Source organism: Psittacula echo (assembly GCF_963264785.1).
Source record: "Psittacula echo genome assembly, chromosome: 5".
NCBI classification, from domain to species: domain Eukaryota; kingdom Metazoa; phylum Chordata; class Aves; order Psittaciformes; family Psittacidae; genus Psittacula; species Psittacula echo.
In genome coordinates this window covers 19,244,506-19,251,910 of record NC_137739.1, presented here as the reverse complement: position 1 = coordinate 19,251,910, position 7,405 = coordinate 19,244,506, and the positions used below count along the sequence as shown (strand labels likewise).

The 7,405-nt window shown below is 51.7% G+C and overlaps 1 pseudogene across 1 annotated transcript; it reads left to right on the top strand.

Annotated features, from left to right (window-relative positions):
• Window positions 1-853: 853 nt before the first annotated feature.
• On the top strand, window positions 854-6,808 carry LOC308221196 (galanin receptor 2b-like; annotated as a pseudogene). The gene is made up of 4 exons: window positions 854-888; window positions 1,012-1,173; window positions 5,697-6,314; window positions 6,722-6,808. The product of its transcript is annotated as a galanin receptor 2b-like (transcript).
• The last annotated feature ends 597 nt before the right edge of the window (window positions 6,809-7,405 follow it).

The window sequence follows — 7,405 nt, the reverse complement described above, 5'->3', positions numbered from 1 at the left end:
CCTTCATCCTGGCCATGCGCCCCTCCAGCTGCTGGAGCTCTTGCCAGTTGGTTTGGAAGCATCGTACCATCTCGCAGTTCTGAGAAGAGGTGCCGGACAAAGGCACTGAGCTTCTGACACAGTCTCAGCACCGCAAGAGGGGGACATGGGCAAAGTAGGGCACACTAACCTCCATGCTGAGCTGCTCCACAATTTCCCCCAGATACTGCTGCTGCTTCTCCTGCATGGGGAGAGGAGGGGTCAGGGGCTCAGGTCTCGCAGCCCCAGCCCTGGGGACAAGGGGACCACTCCACACCTACTGCAAACCCCAGCAGCTTCTTGTGCCTTTGTGCCTCTGCAGAACACTGTGCCAGGTGCTCCTGGAGCACACAGAGATCTTCCTGCACCTCTTCTGCCTGCATGGCTGCACCCGTGTGTTGGGAACTAAGAGGGTGTGAGGGGCACGGCCAGGGGAATGTCAGTCACAGATCCTCCCGTCCTGTGCTTGGGCCCTTCCACTGCGTGGGGGACACAGAACAGCCTGTTGGCAATTGCCCTCCGAGCTCCTGCCCAGTAGCTCTGAGGTTCTTCTCCAGATATTGCCCCACCTCTGGGAGCAGCCCAGCTTTGTACCCATGTCACAGGCCCACAGTGACATCACCTCCCTGGGGCTGGTGCCAGGAGTTGAGGTGGGGCCCAGCCATAGCCATCAGGGAAATGGGGCATCACTGTTGGTGTATGAACAGGAGCAATGGTACCATGTGTCAAGAGTCTCCCTGTGGGGTTTGCCTGTTCCTTGGGAGCAACTGGGAGCCTGGGGTGGGAGCAACTGCCATAGCTCCCACCCTAGGACTGAACAGAAGCCGGGCTGAACATGCCCTCCCAGCAGACGCTCACACACATGTGCATGTACACATGTGCACAGATGGTCACAGTGTGGACACTGCAGCACTGGGCTGCAGTATCCAGCCCCCATTCGGATCTAGTATCTGGCCAGGGGAAAGTGACAGCCTGGGAAGGGGAGAAATAAAGACCAGCTGACTTCTTCATTGTCTTCTGCTTGCCTTTCCAGGCCACCATCTACTTCCTTGAGGGCTGGGTCTTTGGCTCCTTCATCTGTAAGGCTGTCCACTTCTTCATCTGCCTCACCATGTATGCTAGCAGCTTTACCCTGACTGCCATCTCTGTGGACAGGTATAGATGCTCTTGGGCTGGGAAAGGAGGGCAGTCTGAGAAGCTGGACTGAGTAAGGGCATGGGAATATTGTGGCCCTCCACTACTAGGAAGATGGTTCAAACCCCAGTGGTATTGATCCATGCCAAAGGCAGTCTGAGAACCAGGTGTGACCCCCTTCCCCTAGCAACCCCCAAGCAGCACTTCCAGATCTCTAGAGTGCGAAGCTGGTTCTGCTCCTGTCTGGCAGGAGAGACCTGCCTTGTAGTTAAAGCCCTGGAGACACAAGCTCAGCTCCCCACTGTGCCACAGACTCCCACTGAGTGTCACCTACCTCTGTATAAGTGATGCCACTCAGAGGGAAATAGCTATCCCAAGCCACCATTTCAGAAAAGCATCATGTGCAGGCAGCAAAGTAAACATAAGACACCAACATAGAAGAATGTGGAGCTGTTGGAGCGCACCCAGAGAAGGCCATAGAGATGCTGTGAGGGCTGGAGCAGCTCTGCTCTGGAGACAGGCTGAGAGAGCTGGGCTTGTTCAGCCTGGAGAAGAGAAGGGTCCTTAAGGGGAGACCTTAGAGAAGCTTCCATGCTTAAAAGGAGGCTACAAAAAACCTGGAGAGGGGCTTTAGACAAGGGCCTGTAGGGACAGGAAAAGGGAAAATGGCTTTAACCTGACAGAGGGGAGATTGAGATGAGATCTCAGGCAGAAGTTCTTCCCTGTGAGGGTGGTGAGCTGCTGGCACAGGGTGCCCAGAGAAGTTTTGGCTGGACCATCCCTGGCAGTGTTCAAGGCCAGGTTGGATGGGGCTTGTAGCAACATGGTCTAGGTGAAGGCGTTCCTGTCCGTGGCAGGGGGTTGGAACTGGATGAGCTTGCAACCGGATGAGCTTGCAACCCAAACCATTCTATGACTCTAAACAGAAAGGACTGTAAGAGAACCCACATAAATACCCAGAGATCCATAAATACCCATAAATACTGGAGGTCTCAGTCCTGCAATAAACACATCTCTCATTCCTCTGGGGGTTCCAGCCCAGCACAAACCCTATTCATCTTGCAATTCCTGTTCCCCCTTTGCCCCCAGCCCTCCTGCAGTCTGTGCAGAAAGGCACCCACACCATGAGCCAAGTCCTTCCTGGGAGGTTACCCAGGATGCTCTGGCGCTGATCAGTGCCACCTACATTGTTAACAGGAGCTCTTTAAGGTGACTGTGTCAGCTACCCCACTTTTGACTAAGCCTGCATTTATGGTCCAAGATGAGGAAAAGGTCCTCATGAGGTAAGCTCCAGCCTGGACTGCTACAGGGTACATGTCCTAGCCCATCTTGCTGCTTGTGCTTGCTTCCAAGCTACCAAGACAAGATAGGGTAAACAGCCCTCTGCAATGACGTTCACAGCACTGCAGGCAGAAGGAAATTTCAGTACCAGGTAATATGTGTGACAGGTTAAATCCCAGCAAAAAGTGTGGTTCGGCTACTCTTCCAGTCCTCTTCCACATTGTTCTGCTCCCAGGTGCCACCTACAGAAACTCAGTGATCTGACACTTCAGCAACTCATGCACCTGGAAATGCCAGCATCCCCTGTTTGGGGTAAAGAGGGTCATATGGCATCTCCGACTAAAATATCCCAATCATCTGGCATTTCAGTGGCTACACAGTTTGCCTGCTATCACCAGGAAGACCAGAGATTTCTCATGGTCTAAGCCTCATGCTTCCCTGTAACCTAAATCACATGGGTGCAGTCTGCCCCTCCAGCCAGCTCAGAATCAGGGACAGTATCTCCCTCTCAAAAAGAAAGGACATTTTGGCAAGGTGCTAGTGCCTGTGTTCCCTCCCTTTCTGGAGGCACTTCTGTGCCGTGCTGTGCTGTGCTTGCAGAGCTGCTAGCAGTTTTCAGGATGACAGGACCAGCAAGAAACAAGGGTTCTGTCACATGTGACACTAGCTACTTGTCTTATCTACATGCTCTGCTGGCCTTAGAATCATAGAATCATAGAATAGTTAAGGTTGGAAAGGACCTTAAGATCATCTAGTTCCAACCCCCCTGCCATGGCCAGGGACACCTCACACTAAACCATGACACCCAAGGCTCTGTCCAACCTGGCCTTGAACACTGCCAGGGATGGAGCATTCACAACCTCCCTGGGCAACCCACTCCAGTGCCTCACCACCCTCACAGTAAAGAATTTCTTCCTTATATCCAACCTAAACTTCCCCTGCTTAAGTTTTAACCCGTTACCCCTTGTCCTATCACTACAGTCCCTAACAAACAGTCCATCCCCAGCATCCCTATAGCCGCCCTTCAGATACTGGAAGGCTGCTTTGAGGTCTCCACGCAGCCTTCTCTTTTCCAGGCTGAACAGCCCCAACTTTCTCAGCCTGTCTTCGGACGGGAGATGCTCCAGTCCCCTGATCATCCTTGTGGCCCTCCTCTGCACTTGTTCCAACAGTGCCATGTCCTTTTTATGTTGAGGACACCAGAACTGCACACAATACTCCAAGTGAGGTCTCACGAGAGCAGAATAGAGGGGCAAGATCACCTCCTTCAGCCTGCTGGTCAAGCTCCTTATGATGCAGCCCAGGATACGGTTGGCTTTCTGGGCTGCAAGCTCACACTGCCGCCTCATGTTCATTTTCTCATCGACCAACAGCCCCAAGTCCTTCTCCACAGGGCTGCTCTGAATCTCTTCTCTGCCCAACCTGTAGCTGTGCCTGGGATTGCTCCGACCCAGGTGTAGGACCTTGCACTTGTCATGGTTAAACATCATCAGGTTGGCATCAGCCCACCTCACAAGTGTGTCGAGGTCCCTCTGGATGGCATTCCTTCCATCCAGCGTTATCAACCGAACCACACAGCTTGGTGTCATTGGCAAACTTGCTGAGGGCGCACTCAATCCCACTGTCCATGTCACCAACAAAGATGTTGAACAAGACCTGTCCCAACACCGGTCCCAGAGGGACACCACTCGTTACTGGTCTCCAGCCGGACATTCAGCCATTGACTACAACTCTGCGTGCGGCCATCCAGCCAGTTCTTTATCCACTGAGTGGTCCACCCATCAAATTGATGTCTCCCCAATTTAGAGACAAGGATGTCGTGTGGGACAGTGTCGAAGGCTTTGCACAAGTCCAGGTAGATGACATCAACTGCTCTGCCCCTGTCCATCAGTTCCGTAGCCCCGTCATAGAAGGCCACCAAATTGGTCAGGCAGGATTTCCCTTAGTGAAGCCATGCTGGCTGTCACCAAGCACCTTGTTGTTTTTCATGTGCCTTAGCATGTCTTCCAGGAGAATCTGCTCCAAGATTTTGCCAGGCACAGAGGTGAGACTGACTGGTCTGTAATTCCCTGGGTCATCCATTTTCCCTTTCTTGAAAATGGGGGTTATATTTCCCTTCTTCCAGTCATCGGGAACTTCACCTGACTGCCATGATTTTTCAAATATGATGACTTAGCAACTTTATTTGCCAGCTCCTTCAGGACCCGCGGATGGATTTCATCAGGTCCCATGAACTTGTGTACATTCAGGTTTTTAAGATGGTCTCGAACCAGATCCTCTCCTACAGTGGGCCTAGGGTCTTCATTCTCACAGTCCCTGCATCTGCCTTCCAAGACTTGGGTGGTGTGGTCAGAGCCTTTGCCAGTGAAGACAGAGGCAAAGAAGTCATTAAGAACCTGCAAAGAAGTCATTAAGAACCTACAAAGAAGTCATTAAGAACCTACAAAGAAGTCATTAAGAACATAGAAGTCATTAAGAACCTTACAGTGAATCAAATGAGCACTCTGGCAGGCTGAGGCTGCAGCAGTTGCACTCCTGTCTGTGCTGACAGCTCCTCTCCATCCCGTACTCACAAGCACCAAGACATCTTTTCTCCTTGCTGACATCTACATCTTTGCCCTATGGTGTTGCCTGGAGGTAAGGGAGCAGAGCTGGCCATCACACTGTATCTGGCCACTGTTGCTGGAGGGAGCAGATGGAGCATCACTGCCTGCTTTGGGCTGGTCTTAGAAAGTAGACAGTACCAAAAGTCAAGGGCCCACCTGGTCCCTTTGGTACCAAGGTGGAAGCAGCCACAACTCCAGTCAGCAAATCTCCCTCCTGCCAGGCTTGTCTGAAAGCTGGAGAAGGCTGGATATATATGCCCTCAGTGGGCAGGAGCCTGCATGGTGCCCGTCACCTCGTAAAGCCTCTCAGGGCCTGAATCCGCAGTTCAGACCTCTTTCTGCCACATAAATTCTGCCAAGCAGTGGATATGTGCAAGTTCTCCACAACACTATCTCTCTGGCCCTAGCTCAGGGACACAACCCACCCCACCATGTACTGAGGGGTAAGCCAGCCTAAGCTTGTGGGAGAAGCATTCTTGCTAGAAAGATAAATGCTGCTTTACCCAGGACTGTATCTCAAAGATGTGAGATAACATGTAGGGCCACTGCTCAGGGATCTTCAGGAGAATGAAGGAAACTCTTTTGTTCCTGGAGTTTATGTGGCCAAGTAGAGCTTGGCTGAAATCTCAGTGCTGGTTACTTTGCTCTCCCCTCCAGGTACCTGGCCACCTGCTATCCGCTGCGCTCCCAAGAGCTGTGGACCCCCCCCACAATGTAGTGGGTGGCCATGGCTGTGATCTGGGGCCTCTCTGTGGTCTTTGCTGGGTCCTAAGTAAGCTACTATGACTTGATTGAGTGGGAGTCCAGCTACATCTGCATGCCTGGCTGGGAGGAGTGGAGACACAAGGTCATGGACACCAGCACATTCGCCTTTGGCTATGTCATCCACAGCATCTGTGGACAGCAGTAGAGGACACCTGGAGGACATACCAGAGTCCAAGAAGGCCAAGCATAAGGTAACCAAGATGATCATCATTGTAACCACCCTTTTCTGTCTCTGCTGCTGCCATACCACCTAGTCATCCTCCGATACCTCTATGGAGACTTCCCCTTCAACCAGGCCACCTATGCCTTCCACCTGCTTTCCCACTGCATGGCCTATGCCAGTTCTTGCCTCAACCCACTGTCTATGCCCTGGTCTCCAAGCACTTCCGCAAGGACTTCAAAAAAATTTTCAGCTGTTTCTTGAGGAAAGGGCATCACAACAAGGTGCATGTGATGCACATGGCCCACATTGTGCCTGGGTTTGAGGCAGGTTCCACTGCAGTGTCCCAGACATGTGGAGACATGGTTAGCAAGCAAAGGTCATGTTCCCATGTCTGAGCTTAATTAAGCACAGATTCTGTGAAAGTGAGAAAAAACACCAGTTGTGTACAGTTGCCAGCAGTGGAAAAACCCTGGAAGTTAACCAATAGAGATAGAAGACCAGCCGGCCAACCTTGTAGCTAAAAATTGTCTGTGAACTAGGAGCAGAGACCTTGAGAGGAGGATGTGTATATGAGCAGGGGAAATCACCGAGATGCACCTGGAATGTACCCAATGCTGTATATGCCAACCAATCACTACGGGAAGCTGTGTGTACGTGGCAGTTTGACACTATATATACCCATTATTTGAGCACAATAAACGGATCACTTTTATCAGTCATTGTGCATGTGTTCCCTCCGTGCGTGACGACACAGACACATGAAGAGAATAACAGGCGTGAGCTGAACCCAGCTTCCATGGCAGTCCAATCCAGTTCTTTCAAGCCCCTTCATATTTCATAGTGGCCAAGCAACACACCATCTGCCAGCTTGGCTGTGTCACCAGCTTCAGACCACCCTTTCCCACTGGGTGAGAAGAGGATGCTGGAAAGTCAAGCCAAAACCTGCTATACCCTGCTTCTGGCCGTATCATTCCTACCCATGCACCAAGTGTTCTCCTGAGCAACAACATGCTGCATGGAAGGGAAGAAATAGACCCAGACTTGCCCCTGATCTTCAAACTATCTGGACTCCAAGGAGTAAAGCTCCAGCTCCTCTGTTGGCTCTCAAACTACTCATCTTCATGGCCCCACCTCTCTGGACACACTGGTTAGTTGTCAAAGAGCCACTTCTGCCTCCTTGCCCCATCTGGCCAGACTGGCTCCCACAGCAGGAATGACAAGGCAGATGGGCAGTGCAGGCAGGACCAGGCAAGTAAAGGTGGTGTGGAAAGTGCCTGGCACAGCCCATTGGTGGTTGCAGTGATGACTTTGCTGTTCTCCCTTGTGACTGGGTCCTTCCCTCAGATGTGGAGTGGGCTGTGGGCTCTCTGCATGTTTGGGATGTTGTTGTTGTGCATACTAGAGAAATGTCTTTTTAACCCAGAGCAAATAAATGTAT